Source organism: Salmo salar, chromosome ssa15 (assembly GCF_905237065.1).
Source record: "Salmo salar chromosome ssa15, Ssal_v3.1, whole genome shotgun sequence".
In the NCBI taxonomy this organism is placed as follows: domain Eukaryota; kingdom Metazoa; phylum Chordata; class Actinopteri; order Salmoniformes; family Salmonidae; genus Salmo; species Salmo salar.
Genome location: NC_059456.1, coordinates 93725264 through 93740417, shown reverse-complemented (window position 1 = coordinate 93740417; position 15154 = coordinate 93725264). Strand labels below are relative to the sequence as shown.

The 15154-nt window shown below is 44.4% G+C and overlaps 1 protein-coding gene across 2 annotated transcripts in view; it reads right to left on the bottom strand.

The window, feature by feature from the left end:
• Positions 1-15154, bottom strand: part of LOC106572662 (low-density lipoprotein receptor-related protein 1) — a 249595-nt gene that overhangs the window by 221107 nt on the left and 13334 nt on the right. The window lies entirely within an intron of this gene.

Genomic DNA, 15154 nt, shown 5'->3' with positions numbered 1-15154 from the left:
TCGGATAGTGTCTGGAACGCATCGAACAAAACGCCGCTATTCGGATATAACGATGGATTATTTTGGACCAAACCAACATTTGTTATTGAAGTAGCAGTCCTGGGTGTGTATTCTGACGAAGACAACAAAAGGTAATCAAACTTTTATAATAGTAAATATGATTATGGTGAGTGCTAAACTTGCCGGGTGTCTAAATAGCGAGCCCGTGATGCCTGGGCTATGTACTTAGAATATTGCAAAATGTGCTTTCACCAAAAAGCTATTTTAAAATCGGACATATCGAGTGCATAGAGGAGGTCTGTATCTATAATTCTTAAAATAATTGTTATGCTTTTTGTGAACGTTTATCGTGAGTAATTTAGTAAAATGTTAGCGAATTCCCCGGAAGTTTGCGGGGGGTATGCTAGTTCTGAACGTCACATGCTAATGTAAAAAGCTGGTTTTTGATATAAATATGAACTTGATTGAACAAAACATGCACGTATTGTATAACATAATGTCCTAGGGTTGTCATCTGATGAAGATCATCAAAGGTGAGTGCTGCATTTAGCTGTCTTCTGGGTTTTGGTGACATTATATGCTGGCTTGAAAAATGGGTGTCTGATTATTTCTGGCTTGGTACTCTGCTGACATAATCTAATATTTTGCTTTCGTTGTAAAGCCTTTTTGAAATCGGACAGTGTGGTTAGATTAACGAGAGTCTTGTCTTTAAATGGCTGTAAAATAGTCATATGTTTGAGAAATTGAAGTAATAGGATTTTTAAGGTTTTGAAAATCGCGCCACAGGATAGCAGTGGCTGTTACGTAGGTGGGACGAATTCGTCCCGCCTAGCCTAGAGAGGTTAAGGAATACCTGGGATAAAGTAATCCTTCTAACCCCCCCCCCCCATATATTATTTTTTTAAATAAATAAATAAATAAAAATGTATATAGATGTACTATTGTAAAGTGGTTGTTCCACTGGATATCATAAGGTGAATGCACCAATTTGTAAGTCGCTCTGGATAAGAGCGTCTGCTAAATGACGTAAATGTAAATGTAAGCACGAGCAATGGACATTACACTGGTCCAAATTTCAGATTTTTGGTTCCAACCGCCATGTCTTTGTGAGACGCAGAGTAGGTGAACGGATCTCTGCATGTGTCGTTCCCATCGTGAAGCATAGAGGAGGAGGTGTGATGGTATGGGGGTGCTTTGCTGGTGACACTGTCGGTGACTTATTTAGAATTCATAGCACACTTAACCAGCATGGCTACCACAGAATTCTGCAGCAATACGCCATCCCAACTGGTTTGCACTTAGAGAAACTAGCATTTGTTTTTCAACAGGACAATGACCCAAAACACACCTCCAGGCTGTGTAAGGGCTATTTGACCAAGGAGAGTGATGGAGTGCTGCATCAGATGACCTGGCCTCCACAATCACCCGACCTCAACCCAATTGAGATGGTTTGGGATGAGTTGGACCGCAGAGTGAAGGAAAAGCAGCCAACAAGTGCTCAACATATGTGGGTACTCCTTCAAGACTGTTGGAAAAGCATTCCAGGTGAAGCTGGTTGAGAGAATGCCAAGAGTGTGCAAAGCTGTCATCAAGGCAAAGGGTGGCTACTTTGAAGAATCTCAAATATATTTTGATTTGTTTACCCCTTTTTTTGGTTACTACATGATTCCATATGTGTTATTTCATAGTTTTGATGTCACTATTATTCTACAATGTAGAAAATAGCAAAAATTAAGAAAAACCCTTGAATGAGTAGGTGTGTCCAAACTTTTGACTGGGGGATTGGAAATGATGCACACAATTACATTGATGGAAACCACAATCTATCTGTAACATTAAAGCTGATCGACCCGCTAACAAAAAACATATATGTGTACATATAAAATAATTGTAATATAGGAGTAGAATTAGGCTTTCTTCACCAAGATTGAATGGTTATGGGTCTGAATAAATAACTGCTATAGCCTACCGCCATTGCGCATTTGCTCTTCTTTCAAACTACCTGTGAATTCTATTGGTTGCTATATTAAACATTCAGCAAACAAGAGCATGCGTCCCTCTTCGAATAGCCTATTGGTATAAGAAAAGCAACAACAACAACAAATATCTCCAGCAAGCTCTTCTAGTCTAGCTTTTCCTCCATGGGACTCCAAGAGCTAAGGAGCCTTTTTTACAGGGAGGCCAGCGGAGCACAGCTGTGTGCGTATAGCCAAGAGACAGAGGCTTTAAGTTAAACTTATTGTCACGGGCTGGCTCAATAAAGCAGGAGAGGTAGAGTCAGGCGCAGGAGACAGAGAATTCTTGACCACACTTCTTTATTCCAGAAAAATAGATGTGGTCGCCAAAAATAGGGACGCAGCCCTTAAATACTTCTGCGGTGGTGAATACAAAGAGACCAACCACAGGCAGAGGAAAACCAGCACACAAAACGGACAAGAAACATAATCACGCACAAACACAGACATCCTACGCTAAACTAAATAACCCCCCCTACTAATAACTAACTCAAAACAGGTGCGTGCCTACCTAGACCTAACCAACAGAAAGTGAAACAAAAAAGGATCGATGGCAGCTAGTAGGCCGGCGACGACGACCGCCGAGCTCCGCCCGGCCGAGGAGGGACGCCACCATCCGTCGGTGTCGTGACACTTATTATGCTTAACCCATCATTCATTAGCTAAATATAAGGCTAATACAGCATTGAATGTATTACCTGAATATATATATATATATATAGGGCTATATAAATCAAACTTTATATGTCACATGTGCCGTGTAGACCTTACCGTGAAATGCTTACTTACAAGCCCTTAACCAACAGTGCAGTTCAAGAAGAGTTAAGAAAATATTTACCAAATAAGCTAAAGTAAAAAAGAATAAAAAGTAACAATAACATAACAATAATGAGGCTATATATACAGGGGGTACCGGTACCGAGTGTCACGTGTGCTCCCTCTCCGGCCTCTAGGTCACCAGGCTGCTCATTATGGCGCACACCTGTCACCATCATTACACGGAACCCAAACCTGCTGCGCTCGTGCGCCATCGTGCGCTATCGTGCATACATTTATTTTGTCCCCCTACACCAAACGCGATCACGACACGCAGGTTAAAATATCAAAACAAACTCTGAACCAATGACATTAATTTGGGGACAGGTCGAAAAGCATTAAACATGTATGGCAATTTAGCAGGTTAGCTTGCACTTGCTAGCTAATTTGTCCTATTTAGCTAGCTTGCTGTTGCTAGCTAATTTGTCCTGGGATATAAACATTGAGTTGTTATTTTACCTGAAATGCACAAGGTCCTCTACTCTGACAATTAATCCACACATAAAACGGTCAACATCGTTTCTGGTCATCTCTCCTCCTTCCAGGCGTTTTCATCTTTGAACTTATATGGTGATTGGCATCTACATTCATTCATAGTAATTACCACGACAACTGGCAAAACATTTCGTCTTTCAATCACCCACGTGGGTATAACCAATGAGGAGATGGCACGTAGGTACCTGCTTCTATAAACCAATGAGGAGATGGGAGAGGCAGGACTTGCAGCGCGTCTGCGTCAGAAATAGGAATGACTTCTATTTTAGCCGCTTGTTGGCGCGTGCGCGAGCAGTGTGGGTGCAATAATTGAATAACATAGATTCCTAAATTTATTTTGCAACACTCGCGCACACGACGCGAGCGGTGTAGTCAGGGTATTACGCACACCTACGCATCATCAGACTCACCTGGACTCCATCACTTCCCTGATTACCTTCCCTATATATGTCACTCCCTTTGGTTCATTCCCCAGGCGTTATTGTTTCTGTTCCAGTGTTAAGTCTGTTCGTTATTTGTGTTTCTTGTTTTGCGTTTATTTATTAAAACACTCACTCCGAACTTGCTTTCCGACTCTCAACGCACATCGTTACACCGAGTTAGTGTGCGGGGGTACAGGTTAGAGGTAATGAATGAAGAAGGCCTTTATTTGGCCTGCTGGGACTGGCTGGACCCAACAGTAAACAGCAGGGGCATAAGGACATGATGCCAGCTGAAGCATAAAGCTAGCAATGCCAGTTAAATTACTTTATTTTCCTGCCACCGCTGAAAGGTGACTTGATTACATTAGTATTGCTATTACATTGCGACTGTTTTGACTGGACCTCTGGAAACGCAGCTTAGCGTTTATCGTCATGAATCCTGTTCTGGAGGCAGCTCTGCACAGTTACAAAGTCATACAATCTAACTCTAACATTAACCTTAACCACACTGCTAACCATAATCTTACATTAGCTAATTTCTGTTTCCATTAATTATTTTGCAATATTGCAAATTTTGACTTGCAGCTGTCCTATCTAAGGGGAAAAGGCTCAGTTCGAACTCCAGGACAAGACTAGTGACAAACGTCAACCTGCTTTGGAAACATCCATCAATGAATGCTTTTTCACCTCACATCCAAAAAGAAAACACCCACAACAGAATGACTGTTAGATATTGGAGTTGATGATGATTGATTAAGACGTTTGTCTATAAATTCCTGTCTGGGGTTACACAACTGAATACATGGTTGTAAAGGGTTTGAGAATGAGTGAGTGATTGGGGTTGGTGTGTTTGTACCGAGGTCAGATCAGGATACTTCACTGAAAGAGTTTAAAACGCCTGAAAACAAGATCAGTGACGAGCAGTTGAAGATATGTTTACTGCTGTGACGTCAGCGACTGCCATCGTCCTCTTGACTGACAGCCTGAGGATAAACAGCTGTCCCCTGAGTGTTTATTAGGCCTAATAAGAACACACTAATTAGTGATCCAGTTTCACTTTAAGGCCAAAGATCTTCCTAACACTTTACAACGTTATACAGGACTTGATCATGGCTATAAGTAGTTTATAAATTAGAAGTAAACAAGTATAGCTGATGCTTGCTGATGTTGCTGCAATGTTCACTATCGATTTCTAAACTACTTATACAACCTTTGTAACCTATACTTTAAGGCAAAGTTTTACCAATGTCTGAACAAAACATTCTCCATACTTCCATATATTCTTCCCATAAGACAATGTAGTGGTTATCAGACAAAAATATAAATATCTCTATAGGCCTAATTGTTTAGGCAGGCGTTGTAGGAGGAGAACTTCTCCTGAGCTGTATGACCCAACAGCCCCATTCAACGCCCAACAGCCCCATTCAACGCCCAACAGCCCCATTCAACGCCCAACAGCCCCATTCAACGCCCAACAGCCCCATTCAACGTCCAACGTCCCATCTCTACTGATAACAGCACTGAAGCCTTTTTTAAACCACTATTCAAATCTATTCTGTGGGGATTTTCCTTCAGTGACATCAGAAAGGCTATTCATGTCAACCTTTGATGAAGTTGCAGAATGTTCTGGTGACCACAGAGAGAGAGAGAGAGAGAGAGAAAGAGAGTAGTACTGTAAGAGAAGCCTGAAATATAAAAGCACAGCCTCTCTCCCTCCCTCTCCACCTATCCCTCTCTCTCTCTCTCTCTCCCAACTCTCCTGCTCTCCATCAACTCTCTCTCTCTCTCAACTCTCCAACTCTCCCCCTCTATCTCTGTCAACTCTCCCCCAACTCTTCCCCTCTCCCTCCCTCAAATCTCCCCCTCTCTCCCTCAACTCTCCAACTCTCCCCCTCTATCTCTGTCAACTCTCCCAAACTCTTCCCCTCTCCCTCCCTCAAATCTCCCCCTCTCTCCCTCAACTCTCCCTCTCTCCCCCTCAACTCTCCCCTCTCCCTCTCTCCCCCCCTCTCAGTTCACACTAGAAGCTGAAGAATACGCTCAGTCAGCCTGGCCCACTGTAATATTTGCCATAATATTTGTCCATTAAATACCTGAGCAGTGGAAGGCTTTTCACATATCTGTCTGAGTAGGTTACAGGAGGCTACTGTGATCTAGGATCAAGTCCACGCTGTCCATATAATCTCATTCATTATAATCTAAAAGGCTAAACTGATCCTACATCAGCATCCAACTCTGAGATACTTTATGAGTAGGACTGCAAGCTACAATGTTATGTTAATGTGGCCTTACTATTAATTGATGTTATGGTTTGTCAGTGCTGTATTTACAAATAAGCATAAGGCACATCTGAGGTAATTATCAATTCATCACAGATAAAAGCTCTGCTCTTCACACTCTGCTGGTGAATGTCAATTAGGTGGCAGAGGGCAGAACGAGACAAAACCACAGTCAACTTCATCGATCACATCACAGTGTGTGTGTGTGTGTGTCGGCATAAAGAGAGAGAGAACAAGACTACTGATATAGAGAGAGAGAAAGAGAGCATAAACGACCTCGAGACAGCATAGCAGACAGAGACCACAGCTGAGTATAGACTAGTAGTGTGGAAGTTCTGTACAGTATGTCATCCACTGTTTAACCAGCAGAGTAGGCAGCCAAATGACAGAGGATTCCAGACACCAAGCCCAGCAGGGTCACCCCATTACTGACCCACTTTCCTACTCACACATGAACACACTTTCACTCCCTCCCTATCTGTCTCACTCCATCCCCCCACACCTCTATCCCTCCTATCTGTCTCCCTCCATCCCTCTATCCCTCCTATCTGTCTCCCTCCATCCCGCTATCCCTCCTATCTGTCTCCCTCCATCCCTCTATCCCTCCTATCTGTCTCCTCCATCCCGCTATCCCTCCTATCTGTCTCCCTCCATCCCTCTATCCCTCCTATCTGTCTCCCTCCATCGCTCTATCCCTCCTATCTGTCTCCCTCCATCCCCCCACACCTCTATCCCTCCAATCTGTCTCCCTCCATCCCCCCACACCTCTATCCCTCCAATCTGTCTCCCTCCATCCCGCTATCCCTCCTATCTGTCTCCCTCCATCCCTCTATCCCTCCAATCTGTCTCCCTCCATCCCTCCAATCTGTCTCCCTCCATCCCTCCAATCTGTCTCCCTCCATCCCTCCTATCTGTCTCCCTCCATCCCTCCTATCTGTCTCCCTCCATCCCTCCTATCTGTCTCCCTCCATCCCTCCTATCTGTCTCCCTCCATCCCTCCTATCTGTCTCCCTCCATCCCTCCTATCTGTCTCCCTCCATCCCTCCTATCTGTCTCCATCCATCCCTCCATATCTGTCTCCATCCATCCCTCCATATCTGTCTCCCTCCATCCCTCCTATCTGTCTCCCTCCATCCCTCCTATCTGTCTCCCTCCATCCCTCCTATCTGTCTCCATCCATCCCTCCATATCTGTCTCCATCCATCCCTCCATATCTGTCTCCATCCATCCCTCCATATCTGTCTCCATCCATCCCTCCATATCTGTCTCCATCCATCCCTCCTATCTGTCTCCCTCTATCCGTCTCCCTCTATCCCTCTATCTGTCTCCCTCTATCCCTCTATCTGTCTCCCTCTATCCCTCTATCTGTCTCCCTCTATCCCTCTATCTGTCTCCCTCTATCCCTCTATCTGTCTCCCTCTATCCCTCTATCTGTCTCCCTCTATCCCTCTATCTGTCTCCCTCTATCCCTCTATCTGTCTCCCTCTATCCCTCTATCTGTCTCCCTCTATCCCTCTATCTGTCTCCCTCTATCCCTCTATCTGTCTCCCTCTATCTGTCTCCCTCTATCTGTCTCCCTCTATCCCTCTGTCTCCCTCTATCCCTCTGTCTCCCTCTATCCCTCTGTCTCCCTCTATCCCTCTATCCCTCTATCTGTCTCCCTCTATCCCTCTATCCCTCTGTCTCCCTCTATCCCTCTGTCTCCCTCTATCCCTCTGTCTCCCTCCATCCCTCTATCTATCTAAACCAGACCCTCACAGCACATTCCAGAACCTATTCATTGATTTCAAGTGCAGGGCTCTTTCTCTCATTCTCTGACTCTCTCTCGCTCTCTTCCCCTCTCTCTTCAATTTAAGGGCTTTATTGGCATGGGAAACATATGTTAACATTGCCAAAGCAAGTGAACTAGATAAACAAAAGTGAAATAAACAATAAAAAGTAACAGTAAACATTACACTTACAAAAGTTTGAAAATGAATAAAGACATTATAAATGTCAAATTATGTGCAAATAGTTAAAATAGAAAAGGCAAAATAAATAAACATGGATATATATATATGTATTTACAATGGTGTTTGTTCTTCACTGGTTGGCCTTTTTCTTGTGAAAACAGGTCACAAATCTTGCTGCTGTGATGGCACACTGTGGTATTTCACTCAATAGATATGGGAATTTATCAAAATTGGTTTTGTTTTTTAATTATTTGTGGATATGTGTAATTTGAGGGAAATATGTGTCTCTAATATGGTCATACATTTGGCAGGTTAGGAAGTGCAGCTCAGTTTCCACCTCATTTTGTGGTTAGTGTGCACATAGCCTGTCTTTTCTTGAGAGCCAGGTCTGCCTACGGCGGCCTTTCTCAATAGCAAGGCTATGCTCACTGAGTCTGTACATAGTTAAAGCTTACCTTAAGTTTGGGTCAGTCACAGTGGTCAGGTATTCTGCCACTGTGTACTCTCTGTTTATGGCCAAATAGCATTCTAGGTTGCTCTGTTTTTTGTGAATTCTTTCCAATGTGTCAAGTAATTATATTTTTGTTTTCTCATGATTTGGTTGGGTCTAATTGTGTTCTACTCTCTCTCTCTGCCTCTCTGCCTCCTTCTCTGCCTCTCTCTTTCTCCCTCTCTGCCTCTCTCCCTCAGAGAAGAGACATGCTTCAAAAGAAGAGGAGCATGGAGATTTTGGAATTTGGCAGAATAACGGTGGTTAGGGGTTTGCTAAGGGGCTAACTGTCACAACTGTTAGAAGGATTGGACCAAAGCGCAGCGTGTTGAGTGCTCATCTTCTTATATTTATTTAAAGTGAACACTTAAACAAAATTAACAAACCAACAAAATGACAGTTCCGTAAGGTGCACAGACAATACGGAAAACAACCACCCACAAACCCAAAGGATAAAACAGGCTGCCTAAGTATGGCTTCCAATCAGAGACAACGAAAGACACCTGCCTCTGATTGGAAACCATACTCGGTCACACATATAAAATGAACATAGAAAAAGAAAACTAGAACATATCCCCTGGAAACAAACCCCAAAACACACAGAAACAACACCCCCTGCCACATGCCCTGACCATACTACAATGACAAATGACCCTTTTACTGGTCAGGACGTGACAGTAACATGTTTATTATCAGTGGAGGGTAGAACTTCCACTGTGCAGTAGATCGAATATCTGTATGACATCCCATAAATGAATGATTTCTGCTATGCAGTATCGAACTATTTATCTGTCTCTATGAGGCAGAACAAGATGGTGCTGATAGACATGGTCTTCTGGTTTGCAATCATTTTTCTCTGTGTTATTTCTCACATTATTAGCTTAGAACTTTTTTTGCATTATTACATACAGCCAGAAATAACTTTTGGATATTAGAGCAGAGGAAACTCACCAGCATTTCGACCAGAAAAACTACTTTCCTGTACAAACCATCCACCACTTCTGAGTGTATTACTCGCTAATGTTCAATCGCTGGACAATAAAGTAGACAAGCTCAGGGTGCGGATCTCCGTCCAGAGAGACATCAGGGACCGTAACATACTCTGCTTTACAGAAGCATGGCTCTCTCCAGATATACTGTCCCTGTCCATACAGCCAGCTGGGTTCTCAGTACATTGCACAGACAGGAATAAAGAACTCTCCGGGAAAAAGAAAGGCTGAGATGTATGTTTCATGATTAACTACTCATGGTTTGATTGTAGTAACATACCGGAACTGGGTCTGAACCCCGCCCTGTGCAACTGGTCCTGGACTTCCTGACAGGCCGCTCCCAGGTGGTGAAATTAGGAAACAACACGCTCACTTCGCTGATCCTCAACACTGGGGCCCCACAAGGGTGCACACTCAGCACCCTCCTGTAGTGCACGCTCCTGTAGTGCACGCTCAGCACCCACCCATGACTGCATGGCCATGTGTGCCTCCAACTCAATCATCAAGTTTGCAGACGACACAACAGTGGTAGGCTTGATTATCAACAATGACTAGACAGCCCACAGGGAGGAGGTGAGGGCTCTGGGACTGTGGTGCCAGGAAAATAACCTCTCACTCAACGTCAACAAAACAAAGGAGGTGATCGTGGACAAGAAACAGAGGAGGGAGCACCCTCTATCCACATCGACAGGACCACAGTGGATAAGGTGGAAAGCTTCAAGTTCCTCGGCGTACACATCACTGAAAAACTGAAATGGTCCACCCACATAGACAGTGTGGTGAAGAAGGTGCAACAGCACCTCTTCAACCTCAGGAGGCTGAAGAAATTTGGCTTGGCACCTAAAACCCTCACAGACCTTTACAGATGCACAATTGAGAGTATCCTATCGGGCTGTATCACCAGCTGGTACGCAACTGCATCGCCCACAAGCGCAGGGCTCTGCCCAATGCATCACTGGGGGCAAACTACCTGCCCTCCAAGACACCTACAGCACCCGATGTCACAGGAAGGTCAAAAAGATCATCAAGGACAGCAACCATCCAAGCCACTGCCTGTTCATCCCACTATCATCCAGAAGGCAAGGTCAGTACAGGTGCATCAAAGCTGGGACTGAGAGACTGAAAAACAGTTTCTATCTCAAGGCCATCAGACTGTTAAACAACCATCACTAGCACATTAGAGGCCGCTGCCTGTAGACATAGACTAGAAATCACTGGCCACTTTAATAATGCAACTGAAAGCGCGAACCACTGTATTTAACCACGGCAAGGTGACTGGGAATATGGTTGAGTACAAACAGTCCAGTTATGCAATAAAACAGGCAAAATGTCAGTACAGAGACAAGGTGGACTTGCGATTCAACGGCTCAGACACGAGACGTATGTGGCAGGGACTCCAGACAATCACATATTACAAAGGGAAAACCAGCCACGTCGCTGACATCGACATCTTGCTACCGGACAAGCTAAACACCTTCTTCGCCAGCTTCGAGGAAAACACAGTGCCGCCGATGCGATAAGCTAAAGCCAGCTCTTGTTCTCCGTGAAAGATTTAAGCAAGTTAACCGTCGCAAGGCTGCCAGCCCAGAAGGCATCCCTAGCCACGTCCTATGCACAGCATGCACAGACCAGCTGTCTGTAGTGTTTACAAACATATTCAATCTCTCCCTATCCCTGTCACTGTCCCCACTTGCTTCAATAAGTCCACCATTGTTTCTGTACCAAAGAAAATTAAGGTAACTGAACTAAATTACTCTCGCCCCGTAGCACTCATTTCTGTCATCATGAAGTGCTTTGCGAGGCTAGTTAGGATCATATCACCTCCACCTTACCTGACAGCCTAGACCCAGTGCAATTTGCATACCACCCCAATAGATCCAGAGATGACACAATCGCCATCACACTGCACACTGCCCTATCCCACCTGGACAAGAGGAATACCTATGTAAGAATGCTATTCATTGACTACAGGTCAGCCTTCAACACCATTGTACCCTCCAACTTTGTCAGTAAGCTCGGGGCCCTGAGTCTGAACCCCTCCCTGTGCAACTGGGTCCTGGACTTCTTGACAGGCCACCCTCAGGTGGTAAATCCACTACGCTGATCCTCAACACAGGGGCCCCACAAGAGCGCATGCTCAGCCCCCTCCTGTACTCCCTGTTTGTCTCCAACTCAATCGACAGTGATAGGCCTGATTACCAATAACGGTGAGACAGCCTACAGGGAGGAGGTTAGAGCACAGGCGGAGTGATGCCTGGAATATAACCTCTCCTTCAACGTTAACAAAACCAAGGAGCTGATTGTGGACTTCAGGAGACAACATAGGGATCTCTCCGTTCATCTTTCCCTCAATCCTGACTAGTCTGCCAGTCCCTGCCGCTGAAAAACATCCCCACAGCATGATGATTCCACGACCATGCTTCACCATAGAGATGGTGCCAGGTTTCCTCCAGACGTGATGCTTGGCATTCAGGCCAAAGAGTTTAATCTTGGTTTCATCAGACCAGAGAATCTTGTTTCTCATGGTCTGAGAGTCCTTTAGGTGCCTTTTGGCAAACTCCAAGCAGGCTGTCATGTGCCTTTTACTGAGGAGTGGCTTCCGTCTGGCCACTCTACCATTAAGGCCTGATTGATGGAGTGCTGCAGAGATGGTTGTCCTTCTGGAAGGTTCTCCCATCTCCACAGAGTAACTCTGGAGCTCTGTCAGAGTGACCATCGGGTTCTTGGTCACCTCCCAGACCAAGGCCCTTCTCCTCCGATTGCTCAGTTTGGGCGTGAGGCCAGATCTAGGAAGAGTCTTGGTGGTTCCAAACGTCTTCCATTTAAGAATGATGGAGGAAACCATGTTCTTATGGACCTTCAATGCTGTAGACAGTTTTTGGTACACTTCCCCAGATCTGCGCCTCGACACAATCCTGTCTCGGAACTCTACAGTCAATTGCTTTGACCTCATGGCTTGGTTTTTGCTCTGACATGCACTGTCAACTGTGGGACCTTATATAGACAGGTGTGTGCCTTTCCAAATCATGTCCAATCAATTTAATTTACCACAGGTGGACTCCAAGTTGTAGAAACATCTCAAGGACGATCAATGAAAACAGGATGCACCTGAGCTCAATTTCGAGTCTCATAGCAAAGGGTCTGAATATTTATGTAAATAAGGTGCATATACTGAACAAAAATATAACCGCAACATGTAAAGTGCTGGTCCCATGTTTCATGAGCTGAAATAAAAGATCCCAGAAATGTTCTGTATGTACAAAAAGCTTATTTCTCTCACATTTTGTGCAGAAATTTGTTTACATCTCTGTTAGTGAGCATTTCTCCTTTGCCAAGATAATCCATCCACCTGACAGGTGTAGCATATCGAGAAGCTAATTAAACAGCATGATCATTACATAGGTGCACCTTGTGCTTGGTACAATAAAAGGCCACTCTAAAATGTGCAGTTTTGTCACATAACACAATGCCACAGATGTCTCAAGTTTTGAGAGAGTGAGCAATTGGCATGCTGACTGCATGAATGTCCACTAGAGCTGTTGCCAGAGAATTAAATGTTAATCTCTCTACCATAAGCTGCCTCCAACATTGTATTTGAGAATTTGGCAGTAAGTCCAACCAGCCTCACAACCTCAGACACGTGTAACCACGCCAGCCCAGGACCTCCACATCCGGCTTCTTCACCTGCAGGATGGTCTGAGACCAGCCACCTGGACAGCTGATGAAACTGAGGAGTATTTCTGTCTGTAATAAAGCCCTTTTGTGGGAAGAAAACTCATTCTGATTTGCTGGGCCTGGCTTCCCAATGGGTGGGCCTGGCTTCCCAATGGGTGGGCCTGGCTTCCCAATGGGTGAGCCTGGCTCCCAAGTGGGTGGACATATGCCCTCCCAGGCCCACCCATGGCTGCACCCCTGCCCAGTCAAGTGAAATTCATAGATTACGACCCAATTAATTGATTTCAATTAATTAAAATCAGTATGAAGGAAAAAGGAAACGGCACACTGCTCTTGATAGTATCACTGATATTTAATAAGCTTACGTATCGGCCTCACGGCCTAAATCAGTCAAAAGTGTTCCATCATGCCAAGGAACGGTTGCAATTGTCCCCTAACTAGAACACAGCCTTAAGAGAGACAGCGCAAATGTTTACTAAGTGAGCACACTAAAATGCTAGAAACACTTCCACATGTTCTATCACTGAGCTCACCAAAGTGGAATAGCAGCATGTTAACCTTCCTATTTCCCAGTGGGTCATTTCCTGGGCCTGGCGGTAGTGATTGGGTTCTATTACACAGTATTACAAGATAAGAGTCCAAATGGGAATCTGAAATGAACGGAATAAAATCAATGAGTCAGAGTACTCTGCGTTCTTGGAGTGTGTGTGTGTGTGTGTGTGTGTGTGTGTGTGTGTACAGGGGTGACAGAGGTGGAGGGCTCTGCGGGAGAGAAAGACAGTAGTTTCCCCATCACATATCACCTCTCTCCTTCCCGCTTTCTCCGTTATATGGAATTTTGAAACAGAAACTAAACCAACCACTGGTATGTAATTAGACCTCTGTTGTCCAGTTTGAAATAATTTCTCAGTTGCTCAGTTTAGCAGAAATATTTCAAAACAAGAATCCTTCACTTTGAAAGTAACAATCAAAACCAAACAAGGAGCATGAGAAAGAACAGAGAGGAGAGAAAGAGGGCAGAGAAGCTATCCCTGGGTATTATTTAGTAGCACTGACTGTGAGAGCAAAAACAAGATGTAAGGAAGAGGTTATACAACAGGAAGTGTTTTGTCAGAACACTTGTCCAATGCTTTATGTTTTTCTTGTTCAATCGGATGTCATGTACAACTTTAAGTTGTTCTTCTACTATACGCTAACTATGTAATCATTTGGTTAATAATAGTATTACCACACAGGTATAAGAGCAACTTAATGTAAAGTGTTACCAAGAAGGGTGAAAATATTTAGGGATAATTGGACTCAAAGACACTCACTGCAACACACCGTACATACTAAGACTTATATCCACACTCTGTGACAACCAGACACACACACACACACACACACACACACACACACACACACACACACACACACACACACACACACACACACACTACCCAACCCTCGGTCCCAACGTATTCAATGGAGGCTCTGTGCAGTGCCCATCCAACAGGAACGGCCACTTAGCTTTGTGCTAAAGAAGCTGAGAAACCTCTGGCCATGCAGTATCTAGCTAGCAGAATTAACCAGTTTACTGCCCCCAGACAATATCCATGGGTCATTCAAGCTCATTCTAATCCCTAACAGCAGTCATTTTTCAAAGTAGTTGAACATGCATACAAACAACAGCTGGGGGGAGAGAGAGGGAGGGAGGGAGAGAAATAGACAGAGATAGGGAAATTGATAGACATACAGAGAGGAGCCTTCACTACACTGCCTTCCACAGGGGAAAAGCCAACCAAGATTCAGCTGTTATGAAAACAGAACATGGGAGCCACGAAATGAACCAACGCTAGACCACATAAATGGAACTGAGGCATTCATTCATTGCAGCTCTACAAAAGCCATAAACAAAAGCCTCCCTGCATGGCTTACTTATTCCTTCAGAAACCAAAAAAGCAAACAAAGACTGTGGGAGGAATTATATAGCTATATAGTAAATGTTTAATGTAAATGTTGTGTTAGCTAATCCAAGTTTA